Source organism: Clupea harengus, chromosome 21 (assembly GCF_900700415.2).
Source record: "Clupea harengus chromosome 21, Ch_v2.0.2, whole genome shotgun sequence".
NCBI lineage: Eukaryota > Metazoa > Chordata > Actinopteri > Clupeiformes > Clupeidae > Clupea > Clupea harengus.
The window spans coordinates 10311119-10336000 of NC_045172.1; the positions used below are offsets into that span (position 1 = coordinate 10311119).

Sequence of the window (24882 nt, forward strand, 5' to 3'; positions counted from 1 at the left end):
TTGGAAACTGTGGAACCCAAATCAGCTTAGAAAGAGGTGTGATCTACAGCACAGCTGGGAGGAATGCAGACCATTTAAACTGGCGCCAGACTGAAGGGGTTATGACCAGGCAGATTTCGGCTGACCAATCATTTGCTTTGAGGTAACTTTGTTCCACATCTGCCATAAAATGGCTCACTTGTACAAAATGCTATGACACTTTTGCTTTTGGTTACAGGGAAAACGGTCAGACCTGGGTGACCCTCGCTAATCCTTTAACACATTGGAGGCTGCTCACAGTTGTAGATCTTGGAAATCGATCAGACACAAATAAAGCAAACAGATCCCCAGTCACCACAAGCATATCGTTTGTCAGGTAATAGCCTACAAGTACATAATTATTCAGTTTACTAATGTTGTTATTTAGTTTTACCCCTTTATTGAAATAACATTGAACAAACATTTAATGAACAATACAACTAAGAAATCAGTAGGCCTATTATGTTATATCGATTCACCCACTAGAGTGCCTCAAAACTGCCCACGGACGTACAAGCTGATTATATTTGATCCAGACAATGACCAAGCCAGATGCAGATATGGCACTGACCGGCGTTCTGAATGTTCTGGCTGTCAGCTTCCTCCAGGGTTTTCCCTGAACCAAACCAGAATCAAAGAGAAGGTGTGTACCTGCTTTGCACATACATTCATTCTTCATTCTCCTGCTTCAAATGCGTTAAGTGTGTGTGTATGTGTATACATTTCTGTGTGTGGTTCTCTGTAATATGTATGGCATGCACATGATTTGATATACTTTATCATGGTTGGTTGATGCTCTGTATTACTGCACATATAGGATAATACACACAAATATAGGATAGACACACATACACATTTAGGATAATATACACGTGAAGATCATGCTGTCCTTAGTAAAGGGTACATAAATATATTTTGTGTTTTATGAGAACTGCATGATTTTAAGATGTTGATAAAATGTGTCTCGCCTGATGATTTGTGCACTCTAAGTTATAACAACTGCTCACATGGGGTCGAACAGGACGAACAGGATCCAGACATGCAGCGTCATTAATTCATGACAATTCTTCCCTTTGTGTTGTGGAATTCTTTGCCTCATCCAATATCTTCGTATAACGCATCACCTCGGTGGCCCTTAAATATCGGACATCCGGACGTTGGGATGGCCCATTCAATTAAATGTTGTTAACAACCTTTTCCCATATGCATTTAAAGCAGACAGAAATACTGTTTTAGTGGATAAAATGTGTCATAATAACATATTTTTTAAACATATATTTTTCCCTCCTTAGGATTTCTGCACTCTAAATTATAACTATTCCTCAGTTGGTGTCTATGGGTTAGAGCTGGTTGTGGAAGATTTCCCCCAACAAAACATCGTTCTCTTCTACAAAAATGTCTCTCCCTCTATCAGGAGACCATTTAATCAAACTGGCATCAACACACTTCCACTTAGCCAACTTCCTCTGCACTTTGCTGTCAAAGGTGAGATATACTGACACCTCCTCCTTCATTAAATGTGCTGTATTGGTGGAGTGCAAGAACACAGTGCAATATATTTCCCTCACGTAACGTAGATCCTAATCTTGCCTGCTTGCATCACTATTCTTAAGTAATTTGGACTGAGTTAAATGCTGTTGTGAATGTGTACATATCATTGATGATAAATCCAGCTTTGTGCTCTTCTTCAGTTGACCCCGCTGTGGAATCTTGTGATGAAGGAGTATACTTGCCAAAGTTCCTTCACCCTACCCCAGAGAATGGAGAACAAATTCACGCTTACATCAACCAGGAGCTTGAGATCATAATCAGTGCAACAGCCTCTGCCACTGTGTAAGACAGGCAGGGTTGTATTAGTTAAACACTATGATGACAAAGAGGTACTGGTTTAGTGCATGTTTTGCATTTTATTTCTGATTGCATAATTTGTCTCTCATTTTGAAGGGTTCATGATATCATCATAAGTGGACCCCTGAACATCACAGTCAACACGTACAACAATGGTTCTGAACAGTTTGTTCTGAGATGGACTCCAAGGGCCGATAATCTTGGGGAATATTTTCCTGTCTGTTTCATTGCTGAAAGTCACACAGTAAAGTAAGGATATTAAGGAGGGTATTGTTTTTCTTGAATACTTTTTGTGAAAATCAGTCAGGTTACTTTACTTCATATGAATATTGATCAGATTTTAAAGTTTAAGGGCATCAGAAAGGAATATTTACCCATTTGATTAATTGTTGAAAGTAACCAGTTAAGGTAAGAAAATGAAGAAAGAAATTCTTTCACGTATTCTCTCTGTAGTGCTACATTTGGGTATCTGGAGTGTCTACCAACCCAAAAACTCTGAAATACGATATGGGATGAATTCAGTGTCAAATACCCCGCAATTAGCAGACAATGCGATCTACAAATGTCCAGCGATTTGCAAAAATGCACACCATGGCTGTGTCTCAAATCGAGTACTTTACGAAGTACACTGCAATACAGGCGTAGTGCGCCATAGGCACTTACATCTTTAGTGCGTTCCGTCGCTGATTAGTGTTGTCTCAAATGGAATACTTACGTTAACCACTTGTCGGAAGTGACGGACGCAAATCTGCCAGCCTTTTACCCATAAATCTGTGTCTGCAGGTTTTGTGAGTGTGAACGCCCTATACCCTGAAAGTCAGTGTTTCTGTTGTGCTCTGTATAACGCACCACCAGTAGTTGCCGACTACGCGTTGAATGTAAGATGTTTGGTACAGAAGAAGTTGATTTGAATTGAAAAGAAGTAAAGGAAGAAATGGAGAATGGCGTGTCCGTGCATTACTGCTTAGCTACTAGTTTATGATTACAGTTTATATTAGTACAATACTACTTTATTAATACACCTATTAACATAACAGTTTCACTTTGTAAAAATGTATTGCCATTCTTTGTTTTCTCTTCATTTGTTTGCGAGTATCATTTTTATTTGCAAAACATTGTATTCTTTGATAGATGTGTCGAAACTCTTTTTAAAAGTGAAACAGACAATAACTGGTTTTAATGTTGAACTACATATACACCAATTTTGTCGATTATTGTAAAATGTGTAAAGTAATTCAGATGATTTGATGAGTATTGTTTTTGCATTATTATAAAAATACAGATTGGGTGAGGGAAGACAAAATGAATACTTAAATAATGGCTGTGAAAGAGAATTGAATGAAGGGATTTTAATTCTGTGGTGTAAATGTTTTCAGTAACACCAACTATCAATCTGACATGAGATGCGTCATTGTCAAAGGTTTGTTCTACCTTAATGTACTGCCTTTCTTTACACAATTTACTCCGGGAATACACTGTAATTTTAATAGCATAAAACATCAATGTGATACTTATTCTCATTCATCTTTGTGTTTCTTTCATTCCTCTATTTAACTATTCCTCTTAGTGGTGACAGAGATTGTTGGCCTGAGGATGAAGATTGCATCTAAAACTTCACTAACTGAGACCGAGATTGAAGAAACAGTCCTAAAGCTGGTCAGTTTCTCTTCCTGAAGTTATCAAATATTTACACTCTGTCTCAAAGATTCTGAAGTTTCACTTGTGTTTTCAATCATAGGCTCAGACTATACAAATAAACTCATTATTCCGTTTTATAAAGTATTACTATGCTTACATTTTTACCAATTTTAAGGTGTGTTTTTAAAGTAGGTAGTTTTGAAAACATCACATTCACTGTGATTTCACAGGCATGTGAAGGAAAGATGAACCCCTGGCTATTCTGGCATGAACACAATGGCATACAGCCATATAGTGACGAAATACATACATGTGTTATCTAATCAGCTAATTAGTTTTAGAGAAACCTTCTAACGCCTCTTTAAACAGCTGTCTTTCTCAATTGTCAGCTTCAAGAGGAGCTTATCCGTCATGGTCTACCCAACACCACTACCACTCTAAGTCTGAGACGAGTAAACCGGATCAACCCATGAGGAATCCATCAGGACTACTATTCCAGGCACAAAGGTGCTCTAAAAAGGACTTTCTCTCTGTCCCAAACCAGTGAAGCCCCTAGTGCACCTCCATGTTTATCTCTCATATAATATTTACCTTCTCTTAATTTCTGCCCCTCCGCTACTCTAGATGTCTTTTACATGCTGATTCCCGATTGCATGTTTCACTGTGACAATGTTAATTTCATGTTACTGTCTTATAATGGAGTCTGATGAGGATGGAAATGTTCTGATCTTATCTGTTCTGTTGTATCAGACAGATCAGGGGTGAGAAGGAATCTAGAACATTTCTGTGACTAGACATCAGTGTTAACATGCTATGGAGCTTTTTGTCACATTTACAATCCAGACGAAGGTAGATAAATACCAAGTTCCATTCTAAATGTAATTGTGGTGTGAAAATATATCCTATAAATGAACCTACAAGCATTCATATGTTCATTTGTCTTCTAGAATCATTTCTTATTTTTTCATTTAATTTTGGAGATTGATGTAAGCTGTAAGAAACTTCCTTATGTCTTTGTCAAAGTCAAATAATAAAAATGGGAATAATAAAAAAGTTTTCAAGATTTGGTAAGTTATTTATTGTTGGAATTGGAATTAGAAATATAATTAAGAATAACAGGAAAGGACCTCCAGTAGGCCCTAAATACTCTAATGTGCCAGGACATACAATATCAAAATTCACAGGCAAACTGATGTTTGTGCCTGCAACTGGCAATGGCTTGGGCAGAGCAGGCTGATGGACATGGGTGTAGGCTATCCAAGGAGGTAGCATGGGAAACTCAACCACAATCATCATCTATATGTCATGGCAATCATATTTTCCCCCAATCTGTTTGTTTCCCTAAAGCTCCAATGATTGGGTCCATTGGGTCTCAACATATCCAGTAATGATCTGGCCTCAGGTAAAAAATAGTAGCTGCTGGTACTTTGGTTGGTCTGGATCACATAGCTTGCACAAAGATTTGTTGTTTACTGTTGTTCACAATTGTAATTTACATGTATGTAAGTGACTAATTATTAAATGAAGTGCCTATTATCCATTTGTCACGCCAGCGCTGACGGCCCACTCGTTGCAATGCGTTGATCCAACAGTTGAGGGAGGAGGAGTCTGGCGCATGGGGTTGTGTTGATAACGGAGACGTTATAGTGAGATTGACAGGTCAACAAACCAATCACGCCGCTAGCAAGCTGTTTACCTTGTGAGTAGTAGCATGCTAACATTAGATAGGTGGCTCAGACACCTCGCAAGTCCTATCAGACTTATTTTTCAGTTACAATAACAGGGTTTTTACATTGTACAGTGTCTATTTCTCGGTAACTTAAAAAAGATCTAAGCAAAAAAAAGTCAAACAAAAAACTTTTAGGTACAAATACGACCATCTATGGAGTTTGGTCCGCCATCTTTTTTTTTGGGAGCTTCGCACGCTTTTGACGTGAGCATAAACGCGATCTGATTGGCTAGCAGCTGTCAGTTATGCATGAAAGGCAATTTGATTGGCTGAGGCATGCGTTGCCTCTCGAAAAGTTGAAAATGTTTCAACTCTTGCCGCAAGCAATGCATGAAACACAACGCAACGGAACCCAACGGAGCCACAATTCCGTTCGGCAAAGGATGACGTCACCCCATTCAAAGTGAATGGGGATCCGTCAACCTTGACGGATCAACGCATTCCAACGCGTACGTGTGAATGGCAGGTGACTCAACACACCTGCCTCAGTCACCCTCCAAATCTCGTGATTGCTTTATTACCCGCACCTGTCACTCCCTCTACCACTTTATAACCTCCTCCCTCCCGTCGCTCCTGTTCTGGCCTCGTTGAAACTAGGACTATCCTCCGAGAAGCAATCTGTTCCCGACCACGTCTCCCGCTATCGTTTCTCCGTTTATCTCCTGTTTGCTTCTGAGCACCCGCATTCTTGCTTTGACATGTTCCAACCCTGTTTTATACTTGTTTACCCGTTTAATCCCCTGTTTCGCTGTTCCCTGGCTGTTTCCGAATAAACCCTGTGAAATCCTATCACTGAGTCCTGACGTCCCTAACACCATTGTTTTACCAAAGACTTGGTAACAACCAAGCACTAGGAAACCAGTCAGTCCAGTCGACACAACATTCCTTTCCTTCACTCCATTGCCTACTTGCTAAGTTAAAGTATAATTTTGTTTTAGCAAACATCTTTGTGTTATATGTCTTCATAATCATTGGGTTAAAGAATTTGTGATAAACATACTTTAATTTATATATACCTATATGGTTGGACTGGTAAAACAAGGTGAACAACAACAAAATCATGGGTTCAATTCCCAGTCAGGAAACACACATGGATAAAATACATTTTAATGTAAATCAGTAAGTTAATGTGAATGAATGGCTTCCAGAGCTGCACCTACAGGAACACGTGCACAATTCAAAAGTGAAAGTGCCCTTTTTGGTTCAGCAGCAGAAGAATTTCCAGTTAGACTGCAACATAGGTGTGTCTCAGACCCGCAGGGCAAGCAGACTAAGGCATTGTCCCGTGGAGAATATATAGGATCGTATAACCAAGGTAATCATACAGAGCAAGTTGAGGAAATCAGACACAATGCCTCTCTTTACACTTGTGCTGTTTTTACTGATGCAGTTTTCGGTATCCACTGCCAGTCACTTCTGGGGCGGATCAATGACTTTCTCCCCCAAAGGAGTGTACCCAGATGGGTCTTACAAGGTAATGTAAACTGTTCAGCATTTATTACGCATGGACCAATTTTTTATGAACGGCATATCAATTCTCCTTTTGCCTCCTCTCTCCCTCTCTCTCTCTCTCTCTCTCTCTTGCTGCTGCTGAACAAATGTGATTTTTGGTTTAAAGGTGGAGTTTCGCTTCAAACAAACTTTTGATACTTGCCAATATTTCAACTGGAATACCTGTGTCATTGGAAACTGTGGAACCCAAATCAGCTTAGAAAAAGGTGTGATCTACAGCACAGCTGGGAGGAATGCACACCATTTCAACTGGTGCCAGACAGAAGGGGTTATGACCAGGCAGATTCCTGCTGACCACATATTTGCTTTGAGGTAACTTTGTTCCACAACTGTCATAAAAAGGCTTACTGGTACAAAATGCTAAATGCAACTTTTGCTTTTGGTTACAGGGAAAACGGTGGCAACTGGGTGGCCCTCGCTAATTCTTTTACAAATTGGAGGCTGCTCACAGTTGTAGATCTTGGAAATCGATCAGACACAAATAAAGCAAACAGATCCCCAGTCACCACAAGCATATCATTTGTCAGGTAATAGCCTAAGTACATTATTATTCTGTTTACTAATGTTGTTATTTAGTTTTACCCCTTTATTGAAATGACATTGAACAAACATTTAATGAACAATACAACATAGAAATCAGTAGGCCTATTATGTTGTATCGATTCACCCACTAGAGTGCCTCAAAACTGCCCACGGACGTACAAGCTGATAATATTTGATCCAGACAATGACCAAGCCAGATGCAGATATGGCACTGACCATGTTTCTGAATGTTCTGGCTGTCAGCTTCCTTCCGGGTTTAGGCTGAATCAAACCAGAATCAAAGAGAAGGTGTGTACCTGCTTCTCACGTACATTCTTCTTTGGAAACACAACATGCGTAAAGTGTGTGTGTGTATGTATGTGTATACATTTCTGTGTGTGGTTCTCTGTAATATGTATGGCATGCATATGATTTGATATACTTTATCATGTTTGGTTGATGCTCTGTATTTCTGCACATACTGTATAGGATAATACACACACATATAGGATAGACACACATACACATTTAGGATAATATACGTGTCACAGGTGGGGGCGATGGGGCCTCCCCTTACTCTAGATTGTCACTCTGACTGAGGAGCAAACCGTATCCCCACCCCAAAGAGATGTCAGGACTCAAAGAAACAGGTTTAAAAAGGTTTTGGTTTTATTAAATAGTTTAATAAGAAGAGTCTCTAATGGCGGTGAAGAGAGGGCCGGGGAATGGTGTAGTGAGGGCCTAGTCCTTGGCAAGACGGTTGTTCTCAGTGCCTCCTGCAGGGGGTCTGGGGCAGTTGGTGGATGCAGTCACTCGGAGCTGTAGTAGGATTCAATAGTGCAGGAACTTGGTGTATACTGTAAACAATGAAACTTTAGTGATGTCAACTCAAACGACGTCACTGCAAACAATGTCACTCCACACAGTGAACTCACGTGGTCACACAAAAAGAACAGTCAGGGCAATAAGCTTCCACGACCTTGCTGGGTAAGGCAACAATGCAGTGGCGCCTCCTGAAAAAATTCTCAGGGGGGGGCAATTTTTTTGCTAATGATTAAGGCGACCCATTCAGTAGGTACATTAAGTTAGCTGATTAACTCATACAGCAATACCTTTTTGTCCACTATTGGCAGCACACAACAGTAATATGTCCCCACCACTACATAGCTAGAGTAGCAAGTTACAGGTGGAAAGCTATGGAAGAAAGTTGCATCCAGGAGCCTTCATAAGCAAACATGATGTGGCTCCACATTAAATTATCCCACTTTTTCATTATCCACGTGTCTCAAATGTTGTATGATGTAACATAGCTTAACAGGACACATGATATGTCCAGTAACAACATAAAGAAGGGGCAACATAAGTCAAAACCCGACAGAATCCGACAGAAAAAAAATTATTACATTTAAATTTACATGTCGTCATTTACACGACTTACAAGGATATTGCGTTTATACATCAGGAGTTTTTTTTTTTTTTTTCTCTAGGCAGTGCGTCGCCCCAATCGCCCCTTATGGACAAGCCGCCCCTGCAACAATGTATTTTAGTAGGCAAGTGCATAGCAGGCAAAGCAGGGAACAAAGTAGGTGCAGCGTAGGGGACCGTTAGCTGAAGGCTACCCTGCAATGTACAGTCTCTAGGTGACAAGGCAATAGGTTACTTAGCTTCACAGGGAGCGTTCGCGATGCCCAGCTCCGGCAAAATGCCGGTTTCCGACTGGGGAATATTCACAACGTCCAGCTCCGGCAATATGCCGCGTTGCGTGAGCTCCGTTCAGTGTCTTGCCTGTCTGTCTGTCAGTCCGTCTGACCTTCGTTGGTCGTGTCGGCAGAGATAACATATGGCCCAGAGATACCGCATTGAAACCGGAAGTGGGTGATTTACTCCGTTTGATTGGCTAATAACAGGACCTTTACTTTTTCGTTGAGAAATTATGTTGATCGCCTGACATTTAAACGATCGGTTTTCTTTAAATTGATATTATTTTTGTGAAGTTATACGGCTTAATACTCAATTGACTTGTTAACCGAACTTTTACGAAGCTCTTTGACCAAACACAAAGCTAGCACTGTTAATTCCGGGACGTCAGAGGCAATGTCGACATCTTACGTTTGACAGCGGGCTTACCAAACACCGTATAGTACAGAGCTAGGTCAATTAGCTCACGTAAAATACTGTAATTTAAGATAAACAATACCCTAATTTTCCCCAAAAACCATCGATTGTGTGTGTGTGTCTCTGACAGTGCTACCTTGAGCTGCCCAAACACTGTATAGCTAGCTAGGTCAATTAGCTCGCCTAAGATACTGTAATTTAAGCTAACCAATTACCTAATTTCCCCCAAAACCCATCGATTGTGTGTGTTTGTGATGTGTAACATATATCCTTTATCAGTCATTCAAGTTATTTACGTTTATTTACCGCTAGCGATTGCACCGACACAAGTGTAATTCAATTGCTAGCTAGCTAGCTAGGTAAATTAGCTCGCGTAAGATACTGTGAGAGTGCTAGCTTGAGCTAACCAACACACAGCTACCTTGAGCTGCACAAACACTGTATAGCTAGCTAGGTCAATTAGCTCGCCTGAGATACTGTAATTTAAGCTAACCAATTACCTCATTCCCCCCAAAACCCATCTATTGTGTGTGTTTGTGATGTGTAACATATATCCTTTATCAGTCATTCAAGTTATTTACGTTTATTTACCACTAGCGATTACACCGACACAAGTGTAATTCAATTGCTAGCTAGCTAGCTAGGTAAATTAGCTTGCGTAAGATACTGTAATTTTTAGCTTACCTATAACCTAATTATCACACAAAAAACATTGATTACGTGTGTTTGTGATGTGTAACATATATCCTTAATCAGTCATTCAAGTTATTAACGTTTATTTACCGCTAGCGATTACACCGACACAAGTGTAATTCAATCGCTATTAATGTTGAACTTGAACTTCAACAACGTGACACAACATTAAAAGTCAGGCATCGACATGGTTCCTAAAGAATAAATCAAAGGTCCTTGTCCATTTCTGTTCAGGACATGTGACAAGTTTTATCCAACCAGAGACCAGAGTAAAGTGACGACATCCGGTTTCAATGCGGTATCTCTGGGCCATACGTTATCTCTGCCGACAGGTCGTCTGGGACTGGGGCGCCATACCCCGTTCAGATCCCAACCTCTCCGGCTCCTTCTCCTCCCTGCTTCTTCCAAATCCTGCCTGGCCTTCTCTTGCATTGTCTTGTCTTGTCTTTCTCTCCTCCTGCATACTGACGGTAACCTGTGTATAAAACACTCCACTCCTGCCGTTAGCCAACGACTAGCTGGGTTATTCTCTGCTTTACAGCTGCAGCTAGTTTGCTTGATACAGCAATTAATGGGCTACACCTGGGCTGTTGTTGATTTCTAGGTGCAGGGTGTTGCATTGTTAGTGTTCCCCTGGGGACCTAATTCCCAAGCGTGTGGTTCCTCCCCCACTGAATGTAGTCACCCCGTGACAATACGCATGAAGATCATGCTGTCCTTAGTATAGGGTACATAAATATATTTTTGTGTTTATATGAGAACTGCATCATTTTAAGATGTTGATGAAATGTTTCTCTCCTGAGGATTTCTGCATTCTTAGCTGTAGCAGTGATATATACAGTATAATCCTACCTAGTACCTACCTAGTCCATTGGCCATTCTTGAAAAAAAATCCAGACAGGACAAACAGGATCCAGACAATTATTGACAATAATTCATGACAATTCTTCACTTCATGCTGTGGAATTCTTTGCCTCCACCTCGTCCAAAATCTTCGTATAACACAACATCTCGGTTTCCCTTACATATCGAACATCCGAACGTTGGGATGGCCCATTCAAATAAATATTGTTAAGAACCTTTTCCCATATGCATATAAAGCAGACAGACATAGTGTTTTAGTGAATAAAATGTGTCATAATATTATATTTTTAAACATATATTTTTCCCTTCTTAGGATTTCTGCGCTCTAAGTTATGACTATTCCTCAGTTGGTGTCTATGGGTTAGAGCTGGCTGTGGAAGATTTCCCCCAACAAAACATCAGTCTCTCCTACAAAAATGGCTCCCACTCTATCAGGAGTCCATTTAATCAAGCTGCCATCTTCACACTTCAACTTAGCCAACTTCCTCTGCACTTTGCTGTCAAAGGTGAGATATACTGACACCTCCTCCTTCATGACATATACTTTATTGGTGGAGTGCACGAACACAGTGTAATATATTTCCCTCACGTAACATAGATCCTAATTCTTAAACATTTTGCCTGCTTGCATCACTGTTCTTAAGTCATTTGGAGTGAGTTAGATGCTGTTGAGAATGTCTACATTTTAAAAGTATCAATGATGATAAATCCAGCTATGTTGCCCTTCTTCAGTTGACCCCGCTGTGGAATCTTGTGATGAAGGAGTATACTTGCCAAAGTTCCTTCACCCTACCCCAGAGAATGGAGAACAAATTCAAGCTAAGATCAACCAGGAGCTTGAGATCATAATCCATGCAACAGCCTCTGCCACTGTGTAAGACAGTCAGGGTTGTATTAGTTAAACACTATGATGACAAAGAGGTACTGTTTGAGTGCATGTTTTGCGTTTTGTTTCTGATTGCATAATCTGTCTCTCATTTTGAAGGGTTCATAATATCACCATAAGTGGACCCCTGAACATCACAGTCAACAAGTACAACAATGGTTCTGAACAGTTTGTTCTGAGGTGGACTCCAAGGGCCGATGATCTTGGGGAATATTTTCCCGTCTGTTTCATTGCTGAAAGTCACACAGTAAAGTAAGGATATTAAAAAGGGTATTGTTTTTGTTTGTATACTTTTTGCGAAAAATCAGTCACGTTACTTTACTCATATACATGCTCAGATTTTAAAGTTTAAGAGCATTAGAAATTAATATTTTCCCATCTGTTTCACTGTTAAAAGTAATCGGGTAAGGTAAGAAAATGAAGGAATAAATTCATTCAAATATTCTTTTCATGAAAATGGTCAGTCTTGTCAATGATTAAAATGACAAAAGCCTGTTGTTTTGTATGTCTGTCTAAATGATTTCATAAGTGCAACACATTTTTCTACAAGTACACAGCAACTACAACATTTGTGGATCACATTATTTTTGGCAATTTTTTTTTGCTTGTACGAGTTGCAAATGCAAAAGCACCAAAACAGCAGGTGGCGCTGCAAGGGGCATATGCGTTCCATTTCTTTCCATGGTTATAGATAGAGCTATCTTCCACATTACGTTAAGGTATGTCACACATTGCTACACATTGCAGACATGTAACTAACAGCAACTAACTAACTAATATTGTTACTTGTATTGCTATAGCGGTATTGCTACTGCTATAATGTTAGCTAGCTTGCTCCGGTTCGTACAGCACATCCAAATGCGCTTTTCTCTTAATTGTGCTATTTTTGATAGCTGAATGCACAATAAAGCTTCAATAAAGTTCTCTAGTCACATGATCCACCAGCCATTTGATGGTGGATGGAAGGCAGATGCCCCTGTAGATCCTCCTGCTGTTTTGGTGCCTTTGCAATTTCAACTCCTACAAGTGTTTACATTTGCAACTCGTACAAGCGTAAAAACAGTGCCAAAAATCACCTGATCCACAAATGACATGGATACGTGGTTGTCTACTAAATGTGTTCCACTTTGTAAAACTGTTTATTTATTGCCATTCTTTTTCTTTCCTTCATTTGTTTGCGAGTAGCATTTTTATTTGCAAAACACACTGTTTTCTTCGATCGACGTGTCAAAACTCTTTTTTAAAGTGAAACAGACAATAACTGGTTTTAATGTTGATCTACATATACACCAAATTTGCAGAGCATTGTAAAATGTGTGAATTGATTCTGGTGAATGATGTGTATTGTTTTTCCATTATTATAAAAATACACATTCAATGTAAAATATAGATTTGGTGGCAGAAGAAAAGATTGATACTTACATAATGGCTGTGAAAGAGAATTGAATGAAGGGATTTTAATTCTGTTGTGTAAATGTTTTCAGTAACACCTACTATCAATCTGACATGAGATGCGTCATTGTCGAAGTTGGAAATGATACAGGTTTGTACAACCTAAAAGACACTTTGTAATTCATTCCACTTTGATCTTAGTCCCCAGATAAGTAAACATTTCTGTGTTTTTTGTTATATTTATGGACGCATTAGTGAAACTAGTTGCTTGTGCAGAATAGATTCCAGGCAATAGTTCATTCTCGAATGCAGTTAAGAAGAATTTAAAAAGGAATTTCTTCTGAACTCCACTTCCGGTGTTTTAGGAACAAATTTGGCATTCATGAAAGTCTTCTCATCTGGGATTTGTTCTGAACTTCATAAGAATTTCAGAACGCGAAATAGCAGTCGTAAATCGCCCAGAGTTTTCTTAAATGCGATTCCTCAAAAAAACACAAGATGCCCCACGGGCCGCTCCGTGTTAGAAGGGTTAAGGGCTGAATTTGTGAGAAATTGTTGGTGATTGCATTGATATCAACTCCACAGACATCTTCGGATTTAAATAATTATAATAATAATAAATACGAGAATATTTGTATCATTAACAATTACGTTTCACATTTATAGTCATGATTCTACGAGGCATCGTGATGTCCTAAAATAAATAAAAGCACTACACGAACACTGCAAATGTAAGTGAATAAATAAATAAGCACTAAACTCAATCGCGTTGATATAGCCATAGTGGGATAAAATGGACACATCTACATCCTGCAACAGTACCTCTACCTCTGCACCGGTGAAGTTAGATCTGCGTTTACTCGGTGCCCGCTTTCCGCTTTGACATGACTCGCTTTCGAGTTGCTTTCGCGTGGATTTGGTCGATTCCTACTGCACGCGTCACTACGGTTGCGTGCCCTTATAATCAGTTATACACAGGGACGTGCACAGGAATTTTGAAGGGCAGTTGCTCTGTCCTGGAAAAAAGGGGCAACACGTACATTTTTGTCACCGCCGCTGCCATGCCCCCGTCCCCTGGACGCATATTTTGCCTATATCATTTTAAACTCTCACTAACCGCCGCTGCCACGCCCCCGTCCCCTGGACGCTTATTCCGCGATTATTTTATCTAGGCATACATGAAGTTCTGCAGCCATAATACTATTTAAAATATATATATATTTCCTTTGGAGGGGCAACTTCAGTTGAGGAGGGCAAACGGGCAGTTGCCCAAGCAACCTTAGCCCCCTCCTGTGCACGTCCCTGGTTATACAGGTTCTTTTCAGTCTGTATAGAGTGCGTACAAAATTGCACATTGATCATGAACCTGTGCAGCGTACGAGTAATAGCCTGTCTGGCACTCGTGATTGAGATATTGAAACTGGGGTGATGGGGCAAAGTAGTTTACTGGAGGTCAGCCACGACTGAGCCACAGACACTCGTACCGGGCTAAGGTTTGTGGGGGTGGGATCTGGGATAGCAGTGGATCAAACTGTGCTGTGAGGCGGAGGGGGGATGGAGTCTTTCGAAACTTAATAACACTTTGTTTTGCATTCATCATTTGCACAAGTACTTTCAATACGTATTATTATTTTATTTAAAATGACATGGTTAGGTTTACAATGATATATTGAGGGGTACACCACTCAGGAAGGAGGGGTTTGGAACCCCCTGTCTCCTCTGAGATTTCTGTCTATGCCCGCACTCCAAAGCAGCTTCAACAGCAACATCAGTGTCACCTTGTGTCTCAACTGTATGAAACATTTGAAACATACTTACTTAATTATTGTTTCCAGAGGGTTAGAGGGGGCATTTGCTTATAATAACCCTTTCTATGTCTAAAATCACTTAAACATGGTTGGATACTGTATGTAGTTATAGTCGTGGGTCTTAAGATGATTCCGTAGTACTGATGTTAGCATGGCTGTTTGCATTCCTTCCTTCTTTAACAATAACATCTCTTCACCCACAGATTCTGATTCAGCCGTTCCAACTGGAGAGAGTACTAGTATGTATTTTTGATCTACAGTTGTGTGTGTGTGTGTGTGTGTGTGTGTGTGTGTGCGTATGTGTGCGTGCGCAGGGGGCAAGATGTCTGTCATACAGGAACGCTTTGATTCATTCATGGCAAATATAATGTGACAATAAATTATTTACCAAAATCACCCCCTTCATATTGTTATACAATGGATAATTGACTTCTTTCATTTTTTTACTTCAGGCATATACTGTAATTTTAAATTGCATAGAAGATCAACGTGATACTTATTCTCATTCATCTTTGTGTTTCTTTCATTCCTCCGTTTAACAATTCCCCTTAGTGTTGACGGAGATAGTGGCTGGCCTGAGGATGAAGATTGAATCTGAAACTTCACTAACTGAAGCCGAGATCGAAGAAACGATCATAAAGCCGGTGAGTTTCTCTTCAATCACAGGCTCAGACAGTACAAATAAACCCATTATTACATGTAATAGAGTATTATTATGCTTAAGCGCTCTCTCTCTTTTTATTTGATTTATTTATTGTACAAATTTTTGATGTGCCTAGTTTTGAAAACATCACATTCACTGTGATTTTCCAGGCATGTGAAGGAAAGATGAAGCCCTGGCTATTCACTATATAGTTTTGTGTACCATGTTAGAAACCCCCCAAAAAGAACTACATTTACACCATGACATACAGCCTTATAGTGACGAAATACATACATGTGTTATCTAATCAGCTAATTAGTTTCAGAGAAAACCTTCTAATGCCTCTTTAAACAGCTGTCTCTCTCAATTGTCAGTTTCAAGAGGAGCTTATCCGTCATGGTCTACCCAACAGTACCACTCTAAGTCTGAGACGAGTACATCAGATCAACCCATGAGGAATCCACCAGGACTACTATTCCAGGCACAAAGGTGCTCTAAAAAGGACTTTCTCTCTGTCCCAAACCAGTGAAGCCCCTAGTGCACCTCCATGTGTATCTCTCATATAATATTTACCTTCTCTTCATTTCTGCCCCTCCGCTACTCTAGATGTCATTTACATGCTGATTCCTGATTGCATGTTTCACTGTGACAATGTTAATTTCATGTTACTGTCTTATAATGGAGTCTGATGAAGATGGTGGTGCCCAGTTAGAGAAACTTCTGATCTGTTCTGTTTTATCAAACAGATCAAGAGTGAGAAGGAATTTTGAAAATTTCTGTAACTGGACATCAGTGTTAACATTCTATGGAGCTTTTTGTCACATCAAGAATCCAGACGAAGGTGTAAATAAATACCAAGTTCCATTCTAAATGTAATTGTGGTGTGAAAATATATCCTTTAAATGAACCTACAAGCATTCATATGTTCATTTGTCTTCTAGAATCATTTCTTATTTTTTCATTTGATTTTGGAGATTGATGTAAGCTATGAGAAACTTCCTCATGTGTTTGTCAAAGTCAAATAATAAAAATGAGAATACTAAAATAAAGTTATCATATAATGAAGATATTGTATGTTTTTATTTTTGGAATTGGAATTAGAAATATATTCAAGATGAACTGGAGAGGACCACCAAAAGGCCCTAAATCAAAGTCAAAGTCGTTTATTGTACACAACAACACACACGTGCATTGGCCGGCGACACAGGACACACACACACACACGCGCATGCCGAAGAGGTTGCCGGTGAAATTTGTCCTCTGCTTTTAACCCATCCTGAATTGTCCTACCTCACGGGCAGCCAGGAGCAGTGGGCAGCCTTTATGGCCCCGGCGACAAAGCCAGGAGCGACAAAGCCAAGATCTGTTCTTCTGTTCTTCTGCATGTTTTTATGTTGGGGTTCTTTGTGGAGGAAACCCTTGTGAACACGGGGAGAACATGCAAACTCCACACAAAAAGGCCCGGGAGATAGCCCACCTGAGCACCAAAGGCCTGGTCCCCAGTAACAACAGCGCCCCATGCGGGAATCGAACCCAGGACCTTCTTGCTGTGAGGCGGCAGTGTGCCAGGACATACAGTATAAACATTCACAGGCAAACTGATGTTTGTGCCTGCAATTGGCAATGGCTTGGGCAGAGCAGGCTGAGGGACATTGGTGTAGGCTATCCAAGGAGGTAGCATGGGAAACTCGACCACAATCATCACCTATATGTCATGGCAATCATATTTCCCCCCCGGCCTTCAGCCGGGTGCAATCAGTGAGCATGCTACTTCCATAGGGCTGTTGCTGAAGCGTCAGCGGAAGTGTCAGCCCTCGTGCTCAGCCCTTTTCGTGTGAAGACCTTTTTGGGTAAAGACGTGCAAGTCTACCTGTACAAGTCCACCGAAACAAGGCTCACAAACAAGGTAAACTTTTTCATTTTGATTCTGCCATAGCCATGTGTCACAGTAGCATCTCTGTTGTCACTGGTTGTCAAAAAAGATCACAGCGCAGCAGACGGCAGCGCAACCTGGGTAATCTCCGCTCACTTCAACAAACCTCTTCGGCTGTAACCTCTTTCTCTGTTGGCCTGTGGAACTGTCGGTCTGCAGTCAAGAAAGCTGATTTCATCTCAGGTTATGCCAACCACCTCTCCCTAGGGCTCTTAGCTCTCACGGAGACATGGACCACACCTGAAAACAATGCTACCCCGGCAGCACTCTCCACCAACTATGCCTTCTCCCATACTCCCCGGCCATCTGGTCGTGGAGGTGGGACGGGGCTGCTGATTTCAGACAACTGGAAATTCATTCCACTGCTGCCTTCAAACAGGTATGCCTTCATTTGAATATCATGCAATTATGGTAACTGCTCCTGTTAAAACTTATGTGATTGTTATCTACCGTCCACCAGGACAACAGGGTGATTTCATCCATGAGCTGGACACCCTGCTGTCATCCATCCCTGAGCAGGAGTGTCCAACACTCATCCTTGGCGACATGAACATCCACCTAGACAATCCCAACTCAGCTGACTTTCGAACCCTGGTTCACTCGTTCGACCTACAACAGGTCCCCACTCCTCCAACACAAAGCAGGAAAAGAGCTTGACCTCATCCTTGCTCGGAACTGCACCACGGACAACCTAACGGTAACCCCTCTGCATCGCTCGGACCACTTCTTCATTCGCTTCGATGTTCGGCTCATTGAGCAACCCTCTGTCCCCCCTCCGATGGTCTCGTTCCGGCGCAACCTCCGCAACCTCTCTCCCACCCACTTTTCCTCTCTAGTTTCTTCTGCTCTTCCACCTTTATCCACTTTCTCCTCACTAGGTGTCGATGATGCCACAGAATCACTCTGCTCCACTCTGAGCTCATGCTTGGACACTTTGTGTCCACTTTCCACCAGACCTGCTCGTTCTACCCAGTGTCATTCGTGGCTGAGTGATACCCTCCGAACGCAGCGCTCCAATCTCAGAGCGGCTGAGAGAAAGTGGCACAAATCTGCAGCACTGGACGATCTTGCAAGCTACCAGACACTGCTGGCCTCCTTCTCATCCAGCATCACTGCTGCTAAGAAGACTTTTTTCAACGACAAGATCAACGGTGCGACGCTCGGAAACTATTCTCCACCTTCAAAACTCTGCTCTACCCTCCTCCTCCTCCCCCAGCTACTAACCTCACTGCTGATAACTTTGCTTCCTTTTTCACAGAGAAAGTGGCAGACATCGGGAAACAGTTCGACCAACTGTCTCCCCCCCCTAAGGGCGCAACCGTCAATGGCTCATCATTTCCTTCTTTCACCCCTCTCAGCGAGAGTGAGGTCTCCAAAATCCTAACAGGTAGCCGTCCAACTACATGCTCGCTGGACCCCATCCCATCCAATATCCTTCAAGCCATATCGCCTGCCGTCTTACCGGCAATAACACAGGTGATTAATGCTTCATTTAATTCTGGAACATTCCTTCTTCATTTAAAGTGGCTCGGGTAACACCGCTGCTCAAGAAGCCGTCTCTCGATCCCACTCAGGTGGAAAACTATCGACCGGTCTCACTTCTCACGCTCCTATCAAAAACCATTGAGAGGGCAGCTTCCAAACAGGTCACAGAGTTCCTATCAAGGAACAATCTCCTCGATCCAAACCAGTCTGGATTCAAAAGTGGTCACTCCACCGAAACAGCCCTGTTGTCTGTGACAGAGGCCTTAAAAACAGCTAGAGCAACAGCTCAATCCTCAGCTCTCGTCCTGCTTGATTTATCAGCTGCGTTTGATACAGTCAACCACCGCATCCTTCTGTCCATACTGTCAAGTATGGGCATTTCTGGCAAGGCGCACTCCTGGTTTGAATCGTACCTCACTGGGCGCTCGTTCAATGTGTCATGGCAAGGTCAGCTGTCTGTACCTCACCACCTTACCACAGGGGTGCCCCAAGGCTCGGTGATGGGACCACTTCTCTTTGCCATTTACACCACTTCGCTGGGCCCTATCATCCGCTCGCATGGTTTTTCCTATCATTGCTATGCCGATGATACTCAACTGTTTCTGTCTTTCCCTCCTGAGGACACCACTGTCTCCGCGCGGATCTCGGACTGTCTTGCTGATATATCCACATGGATGAAAAACCATCACCTTCAGCTGAACCTGGCCAAAACGGAACTGATGGTCTTTCCAGCCAAACAGGCCATCCACCACAACATCAGCATCAATATTGACTCCTTGTCTCTTGTTCCATCCAAAACAGCAAGAAACCTCGGGGTCATTATTGATGACCAACTGACTTTCACGGACCACATTGCCTCTGTCTCTAGGTCCTGCCGCTTTGCGCTATTCAACATCCGCAAAATCAGGCCGTACCTAACCCAGTATGCCACCCAGCTGCTGGTGCAAACCTTGGTGAATTCCCGCCTTGATTACTGCAACGCCCTCCTAACGGGCCTGCCGGCTTGCGTGGTGAAACCACTACAAATGATCCAGAACGCGGCGGCGCGTCTGGTGTTCAACCAACCGAAGAGGGCACACGTCACCCCGCTACTCATTGACCTCCACTGGCTGCCTGTAGCTGCTCGCATTAAGTTCAAGTCACTTATGCTTGCCTACAGAGTGCTTGAGGGTTCTGCTCCCACCTACCTAAATGCTCATGTAAGGGCAAATGTTACACCCAGGATGCTGCGCTCTTCTAGTGAGCGTCGTTTGGCACTGCCGTCTGTGCAAGTACGGCAGTCCAGACTTTTCTCATTTGTAGTTCCACGTTGGTGGAATGAACTACCCAGCACTACCAGAGCAGGGGCGTCCCTCTCTACCTTTAAGAAGCTTTTGAAGAACCAACTCTTCAGAGAGCACTTCCCGTCCTAACTGGCACTTCGACTAGTGCGTAACTTGCAATTACAGCAGTTACATTTCTGCACTTCTTTTTTTCCTTTTTATTTCATTTTGTAATATTTCTTATGTAAAGTAGTATTTATTTATTGTTACACCAGGTTCTATTGCTCGTAGCTTGACTATTCTCTCCCTTGTACGTCGCTTTGGACAAAAGCCTCTGCTAAATGACTAAATGTAAATCTGTTTGTTTCCCTAAAGTTCCAATGATTGGGTTTTTTGGGTCTCAACATATCCAATAATGATCTGGCCTCAGGTAAAAAATAGTAGCTGTTCTGCAATGTTTTTGAGGAAGTAGAACAGAGTCTACCTGGTGCTACCTGTTGGCCATTAATACTCCTTACAGAAGTTGTGATACTTTGGTTGGTCTGGATCACCCGACTCTCACAAATATTTGTTGTTTACTGTTGTTAATAATTGTAATTCTTTACATGTACTAAATTAAGTGACTTTAATTATTATCCATTGTTTTACCAGAGACTTGGTAACAGATAGGCAGGTAGAGTATCATATCAACAACCTCAACCTAAAACCTTTTTTTCCCCCAGCACTGATAGGAAACCGGTCAGTCCAGTAGACACATCATTCCTTTCCCATTGTTTACTTTCTTAGTTAAAGTATAATAAGTATAATCTTTTTTTAGCAAACATCAAAACACACATCTCTTATTTGTTTGTTATAAACATGCAATCATTTCTCTGTTATAAACATGCTTGAATGTATATATACGTACCTGTAAAGTTGAACTGGTAAAACAAGGTGAACAACACCAAAATCAATGAGTTCAATTCCCAGTCAGGGAACAAACATGGATAAAATACAAAATCCATTTTAATGTAAATCAGTAAGTCGCTCTGAATCAATGACTTCTAGAGCTGCACACACAGGGACACTTTAAAAGTAAAAGTGGCCTTTTTAGTTCAGCTGCAGAAGAACCAGTTAGACTGCAACATGGGTGTGTCACGGACCCGCAGGACAAGCAGACTAAGACAGTGTCCAGAGGAGAATATATAGGATCGTATAACCAAGGATATCATACAGAGCAAGTTGAGGCAATCAAACACAATGCCTCTCTCTACACTTGGGCTGTTTTTGCTGGTGCAGTTTTCAGTCTCCACTGCCAGTCACTTCTGGGGCGGATCAATGACTTTCTCCCCCAAAGGAGTGTACCCAGATGGGTCTTACAAGGTAATGTAAACTGTTCAGCATTTATTACAAATGGACCATTTTCTTATGAATGGCATATCAAGTCTCCCTTTGCCTTCTCTCTCTCTCTCTCTGTCTTTCTCTCTCACTCTCTCTCTCTTTTGCTGCTGCTGAACAAATGTGATTTTTGGTTTAAGGTGGAGTTTCGCTTCAAACAAACTTTTGATGATTGTGGATATTTTACCTGGAATAATTGTCTCTTTGGAGACTGTGGGAATCAAACCCAAATCAGCTTAGAAAAAGGTGTGATCTACAACACAGCTGGGAGGAATGCAGAACATTTCAACTGGTGCCAGACAGAAGGGGTTATGACCAGTCAGATTTCTTCTGACTATCCATTTCTTTTGAGGTAACTTTGTTCCACAACTGTCATAAAAAGGCTCACTGGTACAAAATGTTATGACACTTTTGCTTTTGGTTACAGGGAAGACGGTTGCTGTTGGGTGACCCTCTCTAATTCTTTTACAAACTGGACTCTGTCCACGATTGTAAATCTTGGAAATCGATCAGACACAAATAAAGCAAACAGATCCCCAGTCACCACAAGCATATCGTTTGTGAGGTAATAGCCTGCAAGTACATCATTATTCAGTTCACTAATGTTGTCAAAGTTTAACCCCTTTATTGAAATAATGTTAACATAATTTGTGACTGGAACAATTTCATTTGAAAATGAAATACAATATAACATTTAATGAACAATTCAACACAGAACTCACTAGGCCTATTAAGTGATACCGATTCATCCACTAGAGTGCCTCAAAACTGTCCACGGACGTACAAGCTGATCATTTTTGATCCGGATAATGACCAAGCCATATGCAGATATGGCTTTTCCCCGGGTGTGGGTTGTTCTGGCTGTCAGCTTCCTGCAGGGTTTAGGCTGAACCAAACCAGAATCAAAGAGAAGGTATGTACCTGCTTCTCACCTACATTCTTTTCCTGGTTCACATTCTTCTTTGGAAACACAACATGCGTAAATCCCATTAGTTATCCAGGTATTACAATACATTGTATGCCAGAGAAATGACATTTACTTGTATTTCCCTGTCTTTGTGTGTGTGTGTGTGTGTGTGTGTGTGTGTGTGTGTGTGTGTGTGTGTGTGTGTGTGTGTGTGTGTGTGTGTGTGTGTATGTATGATTTTATGCAACAAAAAAAAGTATTACTGCAAAAAAAAAAAATTATGCCTTTCTGGCTATACACACATATAGGATAGACACACATACAAATACACATTTAGGATAATATACAAATGAAGATCATGCTGCCCTTAGTAATGGGTACATGAATACATTTTTGTGCTTAAATGAGAACTGCATCATTTTAAGATTTGAAATGTTTCTCTCCTGAGGATTTCTGCACTCTAAGTTATAGCAATGGCTCACATGGTGTCTTTGGGTTAGAGCTGGTTGTAGAAGATTGCCGTCCGATATCTTCTTATAACACAACACCTCGGTGGCCCTTACATATCGGACATCCGAACGTTGGGATGGCCTATTCAAATTCAATATCTTTACGAATATTTTCCCATATGCATATAAATCAGACAGACATATTGTCTTACTGAGTAAAGTGTGTCATAGTATCACATTTTTAAACGTATACTTTTCCCTTCTTAGGATTTCTGCACTCTAAGTTATGACTATTCCTCAGTTGGTGTCTATGGGTTAGAGCTGGCTGTGGGAGATTCCCCCAAACAAAACATCAGTCTCTCCTACAAAAATGGCCACCACTATTTGTATAGTCCATTGGATATACTTAGCCTACTTCCTCTGCAATTTGCTGTCAAAGGTGAGATTTACTGACACCTCCTCCTTCTTGACATGTGCTGTATTAGTGGAGTGCAAGAACACAGTAATATATTTCCCTCGCATAACATAGATCCCGATTCTACAACATTTTGCCTGCTTGCATCACTGTTCTTAAGTCATTTGGAGTGAGTTAAATGCTGTTGTGAATGTCTACATTTTAAAAGTATCATTGATGATAAATCCAGCTATGTTGCCCCTCTTCAGTTGACCCCGCTGTGGAATCTTGTGATGAGGGAGTATACTTGCCAAAGTTCCTTCACCCTACCCCAGAGAATGGAGAACAAATTCAAGCTAAGATCAACCAGGAGCTTGAGATCATAATCAGTGCAACAGCCTCTGCCACTGTGTAAGACAGGCAGGGTTGTAATAGTTAAACACTATGATGACAAAGAGGCACTGGTTGAGTGCATGTTTTGCATTTTTTTTCTGATTGCATAATTTGTCTCATTTTGAAGGGTTCATGATATCATCATAAGTGGACCCCTGAACATCACAGTCAACAAGTACAACAATGGTTCTGAACAGTTTGTTCTGAGATGGACTCCAAGGATCGATGATCTTGGGGAGTATTTTCCCTTCTGTTTCATTGCTGAAAGTCACACAGTAAAGTAAGAATATTAAGGAGGACACTGTTTTTCTTGTATACTTTTTGCGAAAATCAGTCGGGGTACTTTACTTCATATGAATATTGATCCGAAGTTTAAGGGCATCAGAAAAGAATATTTTCTCATCTGTTTCATTGTTGAAAGTAACCGGGTAAGGTAAGAAAATTAAGGAAGAAATTCTTTTTATGAAAATGGTCAGTCTTGATGATTAAAATATCAAAACCATGTTTTGTATGTCTGTCAAATTGGTTTCATCAGTAAAACACATTTTTCTACAAGAACACAGCAACTACAACATTTGTGGATCTCATGTTTTTGGCACATTTTTTTTTTTGCTTGTACGAGTTGCAAATGCAAAGGCACCAGCAGGTGGCGCTGCACGGGCATCTGCTTTCGATTCCTTGCTTTCGATGATTATAGATGCTCTATCTTCCACATTATGTTAAGGTATATCACACATTGCAGACATAACATGTAACTTACAGCAACTAACTCACTAATATTGTTAGCTGTATTGCTATAGCTGTATGTATTGCTAATGCTATAATGTTAGCTAGCTTGCCCCGGTTAGTACAGCACATCCAAATGCAATGCTTTTCTCTTAATTGTGCTATTTCTGATATCTGAATGCACAATAAAGCTTCAGTAAGGTTCTCTAGTCACACGATCCACCAGACATTTGATGAGGTGGAAGGCAGATGCCCCTGTAGCTCCACCTGCTGTTTTGGTGCCTTTGC

At 41.2% G+C, this 24882-nt stretch overlaps 1 long non-coding RNA gene across 2 annotated transcripts; it reads left to right on the forward strand.

The window, feature by feature from the left end:
• The first annotated feature begins 1404 nt into the window (after nt 1-1404).
• LOC116218269 lies at nt 1405-24194 on the forward strand. Of its 2 annotated transcripts, none has more exons than XR_006151468.1 (3): nt 1405-1503; nt 23745-23886; nt 23996-24194. It is a non-coding gene; the product is annotated as an uncharacterized LOC116218269 (long non-coding RNA). The 2 variants fall into 2 exon arrangements; XR_006151467.1 differs by lacking the exon at nt 1405-1503 and adding an exon at nt 23425-23520.
• Nucleotides 24195-24882: the final 688 nt, after the last annotated feature.